This window comes from Ambystoma mexicanum, chromosome 2p (genome assembly GCF_040938575.1).
Source record: "Ambystoma mexicanum isolate Mex_15411 chromosome 2p, UKY_AmexF1_1, whole genome shotgun sequence".
In the NCBI taxonomy this organism is placed as follows: Eukaryota; Metazoa; Chordata; class Amphibia; order Caudata; family Ambystomatidae; genus Ambystoma; species Ambystoma mexicanum.
The window spans coordinates 378,922,410-378,937,155 of record NC_090923.1 but is presented as its reverse complement, the minus strand read 5'-3'; the positions used below and the strand labels follow the sequence as shown (position 1 = coordinate 378,937,155).

At 42.5% G+C, this 14,746-nt stretch overlaps 1 protein-coding gene across 24 annotated transcripts in view; it reads right to left on the bottom strand.

Annotated features, from left to right (window-relative positions):
* CADPS (calcium dependent secretion activator) overlaps positions 1-14,746 on the bottom strand; it is a 2,044,505-nt gene that overhangs the window by 192,880 nt on the left and 1,836,879 nt on the right. The window lies entirely within an intron of this gene.

The following is a 14,746-nucleotide window of genomic DNA, read 5'->3' as shown; positions in this document are numbered from 1 at the left end:
CTCCCCAGAGATTGTTTCATTAGTGTGACCAAAGTGTAATGTTGGTTTTTTAATATGTTTATAAAGAAAGGTTTTGATGCACATCACATTTCTAATTGATCAATCAGTGGGTGTGTTGGATGTCCATGAATGTTACACAGCTCCCTGATTGGCCCAGAGGCATCCACGGACAATGAACCAGGGAGTGAGTCTGCTGACCGGACAGAGATATGACTAATTCTTTTGAATTACATTTTGGGCTGCCTCTCCTCAAGAAGGTTTGGTGCAAATCAGTCCAGCGGTTTGGGCTGTAGGCGCGAACAAAAATAAATTCCATTCATGTGTTTCTAGATTTCAAATGTTTTGGGACCCCCTCTATAACTTTGCCCCCACTGGCGAAAGCACACAGAACTTTGCCATATACTTTTTTTCCAGGGTTTTGTGCAAATCCATCAAACGGCACCAATGTTATAAGCCGCCCAAATATGGCTCTTCCTATGGGTTGAGCAACTTAACCATACCACAGGCCCTCTAATATATTGTGAACAGGCTGTCAGAAAGGGAGTGCAACACATCAAGGGCACTTTCATGGCTCACCTTATTCAATACATTTGCTTTTTGTATTATCCCTACATCTTATATGCACAGTGACAGAAAGATTAATGATATCCCTGGTTTCAGGAAATGCTTACGCATCTGAATATGTCATTTCAACCAATACCAAATGTTCATGTAAATAATTATAATAAAGATGAATATTTCCGATCGGTCTCAGTCCTTAGACCCAGGAATGGGCCTACTTTGCACCTAGTTTGCAGCTGATATCACTCTCCTATGCCACATCACATTCAGTGGGCCAATGAAAGCAAGGAAGTGGGCATTTGTATGTGTGACAAAGTGAAGTCAGACAATCACAGAGCTCATTCAATGTAAAATTATTCTATATGGGTGGGGTTTATCATGGTATTAACAGTGATGCTTTCAAGTGAAAAAAAGAAAGAAACAGGATCTTTTTCTAAGTGTCTGCCAACATACACCCAATTTGCATGATAAAACCTATATGAACATTTGTAGAAGAGGAGGAGGGGGACTGGGTCCAAAAATAGGTTTTATTTGAGACAGAAGGTGGCCAGAGAAGGGTACACATCCCAACTAGATCCAAAGGGGTTGCGGAGAAACAGATAACCTGAATAACCAGTGCCTTCATAGTTTAACCAGTGGACAGTGCCAAACTAAAGAGGGGTCCTGAGACATCCCAGCTGCCCGATCCTGTCCATGAAATTAGATTTGACAAACCAAACGCATAAGGGAGGTTCTGCTGCACTGTATGTAAGTATAATTCCCTTAGAAAGAGAACTCTGACAAGGGGGATAAATTTTATCCGCATTTCAAAAACATAATGCATTCCCTCAGGTTATTATTTTAAAAAGGGCAGCACCTCCTGGAATCTGTGATATCCTTCCCAATCTAACTGTTTGACAAATGACACACCTGTTTCAAACTGCCCTTTTATAAATAAATGGCATCAAGTAAAATATTTCCCCAAGAATACAAAATAGAGGGGGTTGTGTTATGGTAAAATCAGTTTTACAAACCTGATATTATTAAGTCCATTTAATTCCCTGCAACCTCCCTTTCCCTTTTAAAAAATGGAAAATCATTTAGAACTGTCCCTTTCATACATTCACACTTAAATATCCAAACCCACCATAATGTCTTTGGCCATGTGTTTTAAATAGAAACTACCATTAACACAATTTGAATCTGACATAATTATTTTATTCCAGTGCAATAGCATTCTAACAGAATTTCTTTTGTACAGCCTAATATTGACTTTATATTTTCCAGCTGCTTGTTTCAGATCATAACAGCTAATTATTTCAGTAAAATACTGTAATACATTTTAAATAACACCCATTCATATGCCTTTTTCTATGTATGGATGTTTGAGCAAATATATGTATGTATTTATTTAATAATAATATGCATGCAGCCACACATTGGCTCTGTGTATGACAATCATAAAACAGGAAATGCATAACAATAAAAAGTTACATATCATACTTTTTTCAGATTGTACTATGAAACTTCACTTAAAATATTCCTTTCGATAGGTTTCTTAAAACCTCCAGCATACTGCATAAAATGCGATCATATGATAGATAACATTTATGTCATTGCCCTCCATCAATTTTTGCAAAATTGTACTTGTATCTTCACAGTCTGTTGAGTTGCTAAAACGCTTTTAAATGCTTTGTCCGCAGGTATTTTAAGCTCTTACATTGGCACATGATATGTATTACAGATTCAAGGACATCATCATCACAAAGTCTACACCATCGGTCAGATCGTGCTATGCCTACTTTATTTAGTAAATTGGAGATTTTAAGTTAAATGGAAATGTTAGTGAGCCACAACTAAAGAGGGTGTAGTGCATTTATTTTTTTTCATTGTAGTCTGAATCCATTTTAGGTGACTTCCCCAGCATTATAAGTTAGGAGGACCATCTGTATTTGCTTGATTTATTATTTGAAAAAAATGAAACTATTTTAATAAAACTGCCTGTTTCTTGTCCCAGGAGATGGGGTGTGATCATTGCAGTGGGGTATTCGATCTCTGATACCATCATAATACATGAACAACTATAAAAATAAATATACATCACCCATTTCTAATGATCCACCATTCACACCGCTTTAGGGGCATACCACACAGCACAACCTCTCCTAATAAACCACTCACTTCTATCTATTTGCGCTGCCATCTAATGGTATTTGCTCTTTAATTGCTTAAAAGTAAAATTAAGAAACACCAGAGCAGATTCAATCTGAACTCAGAAATTAATTTCTAATGGTACTATATTTCTCATCACTAAAGGACTCCCCGGTCCTTATTCTCTTCAACTTATCTGGGGCTTTTTCTATAGTGGATCATTCTATTTTGCGCTCCTCTCTCCCTTCTAATTGCATTTCGATCTCTGTTCTCTCTTGGTGGTTCTAATATAGTTCTAATCTCTCCTACTTTTTGCCCTGGGTGGTGATTGTTCCAGTACCCCTTGGCCTCCTCTACATTTCGGTGTTCCTCAAAGTTCAGTTCTTGGTTCCTTGCTCTTTTCTCTCATTTTATGTTGATGTGTCTAAAAGCTTTGTTTCTTTTCCACCTTTCAATGATCAACTTCAGACTTGTATCCCTGATTGTTTTCTTGGCTCATCCAGGACTGAAATTTTGTTCCATGCGCCCTGCCTTCATTATTGCCACTTTACTATTGTATAGTTTGCACATGATTCGTGCTCCTTCTCTTCTTCTGTTCATCAGCAAGTTCTCATCTTTAAGCCTGAACTTTCCTCTGCATCTTATTTCTCTTCTTTTTTTTCTCCTTTCTGTCATTTTCAACTTTATCACATCTGCAAAATCCATTAATGCATTCGTTAACTTTTCTGCTACTAGGACCATTATTCTCAAACAGATATTTCCTATCTTGACTAATATTCAACACATATCATTGACCTTCAGGTCTATGCTATTTTTCACTTAAATTATTTCTTTACCTCTGCCATCTGGCTCCTATTCCTGCTCACCCATCTCATCTGTATCTCCCTCTCTAATTGTATGTGTTCGGCTTTCAATATCTGCCTATCTTAAATTTCACTATATCTGTATTGTGTTCAAATATGTACATAGTTTAGCAAACGCTCAACTTATTTCTCTTATCTGTTTATTTTCCCCACTTGCTCACATGATACAGATAGGAAGGCAGTCTGGCTTGAATGTAAGAGAAGAGATCCACAGAGGTGAGCCTCTGACGTATGTGCTTCAGGCTGAGGTGTGACTATGCTTCTCAGCAGAACCAGCTGCTATGGAGAGCAGTGTTGGCAAAGGAAAGAGACACCGCTGAGCAGGAGAAAAACTGTAATACTGTAGTGAGACCAGGACTGAGAAAGCCTGGGCCGAGCTCAAGGTATGACCACGGCAAAGATGTGGTGGTTGGGGAGCCCATGCAATGATACCAATACCAGACTGCGATGGAGGAATAACTACTCCACTCACAACTGTGAAGGAGCCAGCGAGTAAACAATGTCGAGCAAACCTCTAGAAGATGCCAGAGAGTGGAAGAAGGGGAGAAGACGAGTGAGTGAAAACCACCTCACCAGAGCAAGCCCGTAGTCAGAGAAGGTACATGGGGTGCTCATGGTGGTGGGGGTGAGAGAGACCAGGGAATAACAAGAGAAGTGGAAAGAATTTCCCAAATCCCAAGTCACAGGCCCCAACGAGAAGGATCATTTTCTTAAAAGGAACGATTGTGAAAGGGCAGAAGGCCCAGTTATAATAACATATCAAACAGAGCATAGACATTACGCCAAACCCAAAGAAATGTATCTAAAATGGAATGATCAACAGCCCCTGGAGATAAATAAGAGTGCAAAATTGGGGGAATCGGTCAACCATGAAGAATACAAAGCGATAGGAGTAGAACAAGCCGAGGAGAAAGTCAGTGACAAGCTAAGATTGACAGATACGAAGAAATACCAAGCGAGATAGTGGAAAGGGATAAAGAAGCTATCCCTTCATCTATACCAAATCAAATGTTTCATATTTTCTGGAACTTGAGACTTTGTGGGTTTTTGGAAAAACCTATTGTTTTGGTTGTGAACTCTTTTTGGTTGAAGACAATAATTAGTAAATACAAGAAGAAATATCTCATAGACCGAGGAGAAGTCAAGACTACACAAACTCTAGAAGCAGGTTATGCCGCTTGCTTTAAGTTGCATTTTCTTCAGTGGTAAGGTCAGGTAGAAGATAGGTTTGGATAGAATACTTTATTTTTTTGATGAGCATCTTAGTATAGTTTTACAGCAGGTAATCTCTAGCAATAGGGAAAGAAAGGCATTTATTTAATTTGATATTAACAGGTTTTGTTGAACACAATGTCTTCTGGTCTAAGTCCTTCTTCTGGTCTGCCACATGTGGTATCAGAATTGGGATTGGTACCACCTGATATAAGGATGTGGGCCATGTTAGTTTGACGATAGATGCCGAATGCAGAAATACCTACTTTGGCCACCCCCCAGTCTAAATGGTTTTATATATATATAGTACCCAGGAAAGTAACATACCAGATAGCTGCCTAGTACCCAGAGGCATTAGGATTCCCCCCAAATCCCTCCACTAGGACCTACATCCTTCTATCCAGTAAATCAGGACACACATGCCAATATTCCCTGGATGTACTATCAGGAGTGGTGAATCCCGATTACTGAGGGGAAATCAAAGTACTAAAACCTATGAAACTAACCTATATGATGTCAAAGCTGGAGATGCAGTAGTGCAAGGCATTCTGTAACAGGCCTTAAACACCAATCTACAGAGATTGAGAAATTAACAGAAACCAGATGTGGTTCTCTCGGGTCTGCAGAGGCCTATACTTCTTTGTTCGACCCCAGTAGATCAGTATCTGCAAGATATGTCAGAAAACCGCACTAACTCCAGTTCCCTCTCCCCCTTTAAATCTACTGTCAATTATTGAAACACCTTTCTCTCATATTGCTATCAACATAGTGACACCATTTGAGACCTCCAAATTGGGGAACAAGTTTATAATGGTAATAGTGGATTCCACTGTTCTGTAGTCCAACGTGCTTCCTCTAAGGAACAACACAACACAACAAATCTTGAAGTATTTGCTGCCTTTTCTCTCACTGTTATGATTTCCTCGAGAGATCCCCATGGACCAAGAGACCACTTTCAAGTCCAAACTAATGCAAGAGGTGAATGAAATACGACAAATAAAGACTCTGCGCCCCTCAGTGTATCACCCCCAAACCAATGGTCTATGACATAAAGAAAACACTACAGACTTCCCTGGGATATTCACATTTCAAATTGTTATATGGGAGAGAACCCCAGGATTTCCTAGATATGCTCAAAGAGATGTGGGAGAAAAGGTTATAGGTCCCATATCTCAGGCAGCACAGAACATCAAAGGTCATATGGCTGCAGTCCAAGAGATAGTAAACCACCGCTTGAGTAGGACAAAGAACATCAAAAGGCCCTACATGATAGGCAAGCAGTGCCCCATCCTTTTCAGTAGGAGTTAGTTTTATTGCCTACTTCCGTGAACATAACAATCTCAAAGTGCATGGCCCCTATAACGTCTTGGATCAAAAAGGCCCTCTAAATGACCTGGTCGCCCAACCCGGCTGACGGCAAAAGACCCAGGTATATCACATTAACCTGATTAAATAGTGGAAAGCTAACCCCATTGAAAATAGTACAGTCCTTGTGGTAATGTTGTTAATGGATCAAGACGAGGAACTTCAATTAGTTCTGAAAAACATACCCTGTCAACAACAAGAGCACCTCCCAGACCTATTGGCAAGTTCCCGGGAGGCTTCTCCGGGGAACCCGGTAGAGTTCAGAACTTTTTTCATTTTACAGATATGCCACAGGAACAAAAGATAATCCCTATCATATCCACGAGTCCTGTAGAAAGATAATTGCTGATGAACTTACATCTACGTTAGAGGCAGAAATTGTCTAACCTTTCTGAGAGTCCCTGGTCCTCCCAAATAGGGCTAGTAGGGAAACCTGATAAGAGCTGGAGATTTTGCATAGTCTTCTGGAAGCTCAATTCAATTTTAACATTCGACAACTATCCTTTGTCAAGCATGAATGCACTAATTAAGAAACTAGGATCTGACAAATATATATCTACCCTGGTCATAATCAAGGGCATAATGGCATGTTCCCCTTAATCCTGGTGACAAAGACCAAGCAGCCTTCTCTACACAACAGGGGATTTTTCAATTCAAGGTCCTCCTCTTCGGATTACATGGGGCACCTGTGACATTCCAAAGACTGATGGATAGACTCCTTAGGCCTTAATCTAATTTTGCCAGAACTTATTTGGGTGACAATGAAATACACAGTGCTAGCTGATCTAAGCCTATGTACTATCTATAGGAAAATACTAGAGACCTACCAAAAGCAGGTCTACGGGCCAATCCAGAAAAATGTCTTTTGGCTCTATAGGCTGTAAAGTATAGAGGGTACTTTATGGGGAATGAGTTGATTCAACACCAGATTGAAAACATGAAAGCCATCCAACTAACACCCAGTACCAAAACAAAAACAGACTTCCAAGCCTTCTTGGTGTTGACAGAAGATTAATTCCTAATTATTCAACATTAGCTGCCAACCTCACTGACAAATTAAACAATACCCAACCTCTAAATCTTGTCTGGGGAGAAGCCAACCAGAGAAGCTTTAACCTGATCTTAATAGAGAATTCATACTCAGATAGATGGATCTAAGGTAGGCCTGGGGTGCATTCTCTCATAAGAACATGACGGACTAGAACACCCTGTACTATACACCAGTCAGAAGTTATTTACAAGGGAGCAAACCTATGCCACTGTTGAAATGGAGGCTCTAGTCATCAAATGGGCCATAGTCAGTCTTAGGTATTACTTGACAGGAAGGAAATGTCGACTCATAATGGATCATTTACCACTAACCTGGATGAGTCTTAGAAAGGATTCCAAGGCCAAGTTGTGAGGTGATTTCTCGATCTAAAACTTTTTTGCTTCTCAGTCGAACAGCCAAAAGGAAAAGAACAAGGGAATGTGGATTTTCTAAGGCTTGTTCCTCTTCTCTCTAAGGGGGAAGCCTCTCACCTAACAGGTGGGGTATGTGATGAATCTGGGAAATCCTTCCTTTCTTCCCGGGGGGGGGATCACCTTTGTGGATAGGGGAAGTGAGCTTGGAAAGCAAAACCCTCCTCAGGATTTTGGGAAAGCAGGACCTCACTGGGAGTGACTTCCCCTCAGGGGGAAGGACTCCCATTCCCTTGGGGAACTTCCTATAAAGGAAACAATGGCCCTCATTCTGAGGTTGGTGGTAGTCATGGCGCTATTTGCACCATGACTACCACCAATAACGGTACCGTGTCCGGATTGGTGAAATGGGGACTTACTGGTCCAGTCCGACCTTGGCGGGACCGGTAAGTCCCCATTCACCAAACCATTCCCCATTCCCATTTGAGCCCCCATAGGGCTCAATGGGAATGGGGAGGGTGCAAATAACGGGCTGCCTTATGCCAAGCCCATTATTTTCGCCCAGGTCCCTTAACGGGTCCCGTCCATAATGCCTGGTCAGACCAGGTGTTAAGGAAGAGACCCGCTAAGGGACCTCGTAGTAGGGCGGTAAGGGATTACCAGCACCGGTCTCCTTACCAGTGCCCGGTATCCCTTACTTCCCTATTCGGAATGAAGGCCAATATCTGCATAGATGGGACTCCAAGAAGAAGGCATTTCCTCTAATGATGGGATTCAAAACAATATTGATAATAGGTACAGATATGTGTCTCAAGTCAATGCTGGTTACTAGGAGGAGGTGACAGCTGATCCTGTCCAACACACCTCCTCTTGGTCACGGGATGCAAATAAGAAGGCAGTCTACCTTGAATGGAGAATAAGAGATCCGAGCGGGTGAGGCCCCGATCTATGCACATCAGGAAGCAGTGTGACTACGCTTCTCAGAGGAACCAGCTGCTACACAGAACAGCAGTGGCAAAGGAGAGAGACACCTCTGAGCAGGTGATGAACCGCAATACTGCAACAGGACGAGGACCGAGAAAGGCTGTTCCCCCGGCTGGAGGCATAACAATGCAGAAGCCATGGTTGGCGGGGAGCCCAGGCAACAAAGCCAAGCCCAGCCTGCGACAGAGGAATGACTACTCCACTCACAACAGTGAAGGAGCCGGTGAGGAAGGAAATGCAAACCTCAGGCAGAAATTAAATGAATCATTCAAAAGCATTACAGATTAATTAGCCCATTATGGAATTCCGTATCTGTGTTCATCTGTGTACCTGATTTGTAGCTGCTTCAGAGTGGGATACATTTCAGATTTTAAAAAACCCTCGTATGTTGCATTCTTCAATATTTGATTTGGTACACTATGTTGAGGTTAACTAAAGGAAAACAACAGTTATATTGGTTTCAGGAAGGCAGGAAGAGTGCAATGGTGCCCGTTTTTTTTAGGTGCAGTCCTGTTGAAGGTTGGTATAAGTCATACCGCCCACCATGGAATACCAATCATGACACAATCATTAATATATCAGGCTTATGCCTCTAAAGGGCCAGTAGGAAGGAGGGACAACCGGGTTTGTGTTAGACCTTTGATTAGTGGAATGTAGTGTGGTAGGTTTGTGTCAAATACCATGAAGGTATTGTAGTTCACCACAACCCTGAGGAAAGGGCCAGGTCTTTGATGAGGCGGGGGTCCTCACAGGCCACTGGGAAGATTATGATGCTTGGGATCTTTGAGGACATGATAGGGTTGGGTTGGTGTGTGTCTAGAAATAAGCCATTGATGGGTATAGTGAAGTGTCAGCCAGATGCCAGTGAAGGGTTTTGAAAACATCCATAGAAAGTGTCTAGTCTGAATATTGTGACACCCACATATCTACTGGTGAAGAGAGTGAGACATTGTAAGCTAGGCTGGTGACTCATGAAGCTCTAAAGGTCAGTCCAAGCCCCCCGCTAGTGTATTGAAGAGGTGCATGCATTTGAATTCATAAGTCTTCAAGTCTCTGCAAGTACTGGAATTACGCCAGAGTAAAGCAATTTTAATCTCCTCTGGGTATGAATTGGCTCCAAAACAAGTGTATCTTTTGTGCGCCTGTTAATACTTTGGCAGTGGAGATTCATGACATTAAGAAGTTGTTGATCAGTTTCCCCTACATAGTAGTTCGGCCTAGGACATTTCACTAACATGATCAGAATACAAAGTTGTTGGATTGACAAGTAAAAAGCCCCATAATTGAGTAGTTCTACACTGCATGGGATGTCTTCATTATATATGAACTGTCGATATGCGGTCAGGTTAGGTATTTTCTATTTTTGAATGGCATGGTTCCATTTTCTGATCTATGTGTATGTAGTTTGCTTCTTATAATAATGTCTTTGAAATTGGCTGGTTGTCAGTAGGCAAGGAGGCCATCTCATGGAAAACATCTTGCACACGGTATTCACCTCGTCACAGAATGGGTTGTAACTCATGAGAAACCTTGCAGACCCTGTCCAACTCTGGATTGTGTGTGACTACCAGTGGCACCCGGGTTTGGGTCTCTTATGCTCTGTGTTGCAGGAGGTTGCTCCGGGGGATCCTTATTGCACTGTGAATAGTGCTCTCCACAATCCCATGGTTCTACCCATGGTTTATGAAGTATGGTCCCAAAGCTTGTATGTCTTCATTCTGGCCCCTTATTTCGGAACATATGGTTGTATCGTGATGCTTGGCTGAATATTTTAGCATGCTTTGCGTTGACTGTGTGGAAGCTATCATCTTCAAGTAGCTTGAATGCCCACTATGCCATATACTGTAATATGTAGCTGGTCATATTTTATTGTTATGGTGGTGTCAAGGAAATGAACCTTTTCAGGAGACCTGCAGAGTTTGAGGTTGATGGTGGCATGGAATTCATTACATCTACTGTGAAAGCTTTTTGTATTCATTTCTGTGGAAGGTTGGGAGGTCCTGTTCCCCAGGGGCCCAAATCAGGAGGATATCGTCAAAGTAGCGCAGATACCTCAATTCTCTGCAGACACAGGTGGTGAGGAAACCAGTCTCCAGTTGTGCCATAAAATAATGTGAATGCTGAGGCATCATTCCAGTCCCCATGACTAGTCCTGTCATTTGGAAAAAAGAGTCTGTACCAAAAAGTGAAAAAAGGAAGGAGTCAAAGGGATTCTATGCACTTTGCTATGTGTCAGCAAGTGGGTTATGGTCACCAAGAGCATTTCAAACATACCTCAGTGCCGTCAAAGAGGGTAATGTTTGTGTATGGTGACTTCATGTCCATGGTTGCTAGCAATATATCAATAGGGTGTGGGCCAACATGAACCAGTTTGTTAAGTACATCAGTGGTGTTCTAGGTGTAGCTGAGAGTCTCCCTTACAAGTGGCTTCAAGATGTTCTTGACCAACCAGTGATCTGCTCTGGTAGTGAGCCCTTTTACAGAGATGATTGGGTGTCCAGGGTGGTGTCCATTGTGTACTGGGGAACATGTAAAAAGTACCAGGTACTGAGTTATCTTGAACAGGCCCTATATGTGTTCTTTGATTTGGAAACCCTTCTACAGCCTGATACCTTCTGAAATGAGGGCTATAAAGTCTCTGAACAGCAACCAGAGTCTAACAATAAAAAAGCAGACAGCAAAGCAGTGGCTTTCTTCTCGAACACCAGTGACTATGTGCAGGAGGCACAGAGGCAACTTTCTGACAGTAGATACTACAACAATCTGCAGGTAGACTCAAGCAAATGATATAAAAGGGAAGTCAGATTTCAAACGACACTTCACTTTGGATCGACATGCCCCATATCAGGCAATGAGCAAATGCATAAAATAACGAAAGTGAATACTTTGCAATATTTTGTCTATGTTACTTTTCCAGCATATTACATTTAAATGCTTTACTGGCTAGTAAATAAAGCCAGCGAGTTTGGAATATTAGGGTGTAGTTGCAGTGTGTGGCCCGCGGTACATGTGCGTATTCTAGAGTTTCGACCCGGGTAATACACTGTCTAGAAACTGACAAGGAAAGAGAGCGTGCAGTGAGTGAGGGAGAGGGGAATGGCTGCTATTTAAAAGATGATGCAATGTTATAGGGCTGTATCAGGTGGTAAATAACATGCGCCGTTACCACACAGCCAACACACAACCCATGGATTTTTTTTTAAGGAAACTCTCTTCCATTTCTCTGGCTTAGAAATTGAGCTGCTGGTGAGAGGTAGCGGCACTTTAGAGTCGGCTTCAAATGCGTGGGCTTGTATCTGTGAAGAATCTGCGCACTAACGTTGCTTCTTTCTGCCCATGTCTCAAAACTGATCTTTTTGCTATATATAATTGCTATAAACGTGATATCATGTATTTGTATAGTTACGGTTATTTTTGCATTTTTATAGTGGTAAGGCACTTTATGAATTGAATACATGAATAATAAGTACATATTTGCTATATTCTGTCCCCATCTAGACTCCCAGTGATAGGAGTTATTTACTATTAACCAATTCAATAGTACTCAATTTGTCAAACTCTAAACAATGAAGGGCTGCGTCGGACCTGCCATGATTTGGAATTGTAATGTGCAAGCTGGAGTGCTTACCTAGTGGTGTATGCTCCACTCATATCTTTAGGCACATTGTAAGATTGAAGGTACGTGGTTTACAACAGAGCTCCCAGAAAAGGCTCGCAGAAAAGAGGCACTTCACATCACATCTTACTATGAATTTAAACCAGTGTTTGTGATTGTGAAGAAGCGGTGAAAACATGCATCCGAATAACATGTATCACTGTATTGTTTCCGGCAAGGGTGGGGAATGCCTTAGCGAATGCAGAGGTACTTCATTTTACCGTAATTAGAAGTATGAGTTTGGCACGATGAACATATCTCGTGTTACGTATAAAGAATGTGTTGTTGGCGTATGACTAATTATATCGCCTTTACGGTAATTACATATTTCCTAGTCAATCAATGTATCTTACTGAAAACAGTAACATTTAGTCTAGTACCATTAAGTTGAATACAAATAATATACGTTATTATAGCACTTAGAAGCAGGCAGAATCCAGTTTAGAGCGCTACATAAAAGTTAGTATTGTTATTTCCTATTGTTAAATGTTCTGTAGGACTACTGTGTAGGGCATTATTCTTTTCCCACAGAAGAAAATGAATTGTTTCGGAAACATGCGCGCACACATCCATGAAAAGGGCACGTCTATAGAACAACATGTTCGTCTCTACTGAGAGAAATGCCGCGGATGGACTCGAATAAATCCGCCACGCTGTTTGCGGAAGATGTTATCAATAACGGCCCTGAGTTCACCTGCTCTTGGGAGGTTGGGGTCATTATTGCATATATAGACGGACATCTGCACGCGCACAATTTCTTTTCGGGGGGGGGTGGAGGGGGTTGAATGAAAGTATGACCCCGATCCCTGCCACGGACCCCGTGCTCAAGCTGACATGTTCCATGTTACAGAAAGCCACAGATCGCCTCGGGGGTTCCTGCGCAACACCCGCGTGCAAACCAGATGCAGCCCTGTGTCTTTGCGCACCTGAAGGACCCCGCGCCCCCCATTCAGAAGCTTACACGCCAGTAGCTTAAGGTCACTTCAGCTTCTGTAAAGCGGAGGACAAAGCCAGGAATGCGCGCAGGGCCCGGCTGTCAGCGGGGGGGCGGGGGATTACATGCAACCTGTGACTCTGCCTCTTTCTGCCTTTGCTGGTCGTTTTTGTGTGTGTGAACAAGTGCTACCCAACAGATTGAGGCTGGTATAAAGGCCCGGGACTGTGCAAGGGCCCCCCCGCTGCGCCTCAGCTGTGCTCGCAATTAGCAATAGGCATGAAATGATTATTGTGGTGGCGCCTGATGGCGATCTGAAGTGACAAGTTTTGTGGGGGAAGTTGGAGTGGGGGACTTGCAAGAAGGGGCTTTTAGAAACCGCGACGTTTTTTGTCAAAGCCGTGTGGTATAGGCGAGCAGGTCTCTAAAAAAGATTAAAAGACGATTCCCAGCCCCGATTTCTCGGCGTTTCATTTCTTCCCCTAGCTCATAACTTCTTTGCACCGTTCAGTGTCAAAAATACCCATGTAGCTGAAATTAGCAGAACGCGTATAGCTAAGAGCAGGAGATTAAGCACACAGAATTACCCAGCAGGTGATTGCTGGCTTGGTCTGGGGGGTTGAGAAGTCTTTAAAACTGACTACGAGACATTATCTACTTCCGACAAAAGAACACCGTAATCCTACCTGCTTGCTTTAACCGCTGTTGTTTGCCTATTAGTATCTGCTTTAACGCTCATGAGAGCCAGCCCACTGGCGACGCTACTCAATTACCATAGGAACCGACACCAGTGACCTCTTACTTCACTACTTTGCTGCCCAACTTGAACCAACCCAAGCAGGGCAAATCTATTTAAAACTGCGACACATATTGCCCTGGCAATCAGAGGCAAAACCCGGGCTCTGTGCGTTTCCTGCTTTGCTGCGCGGATTCCGGGGCTTGATTCCAGACTCTGAAATGCAGCCTTTTCATTTAATACATGGTTTGGGGGAATTCCGAAGTGTATAGATTGTAGGTCGCAAGCGTGTCTGCAGAACGCCACATAAGAACTAGCGCACGGAGCAAACAGCGCGCAATTCGTGTTGGAGCGCTGTTTCGATGTTTGATTTTCTGGATCCGTAATCGGTTTTTACGTAACGCTTTACAGGACAGCTTTGACATCAGGCGCAATGGTATCTCTAAAACAATCCTGTGTGTCTGCTTGTTTTGAATCACAAAGGAAACAATAAAATACCACACTGGGCATCATTACGAGTTTGGAGGTGTGTTAAAAACAGCGGGGGTAGTAATTCTGTTCACCGCCGCATTGCCGCGCAGTCATGCAATGGATTTAGAGGTATAGCGGGGATCTACTGACAGAATGTTTCTGGCAGTAGATCCTCGACTTTACCCCCCCCCAAAATAGGTGAATTCACTGCAAAGCATTACCACCACAGTAAACCCGCCAAAAATCCCCAGGAAGATCTATCAAATCCAAAAATGCGGACGCACACCCTCACACCACACTCATAATCCCATTGCAATGCCACTGGCCTCATTGGCAAGAGCAGCAAATTATGTTTACGGTAAAGCCGCATATTTACTGCGAAACTCGTAGGGGGGGGCCACAATCTTACAGTTTCAATGGCCCAGATTCATGGA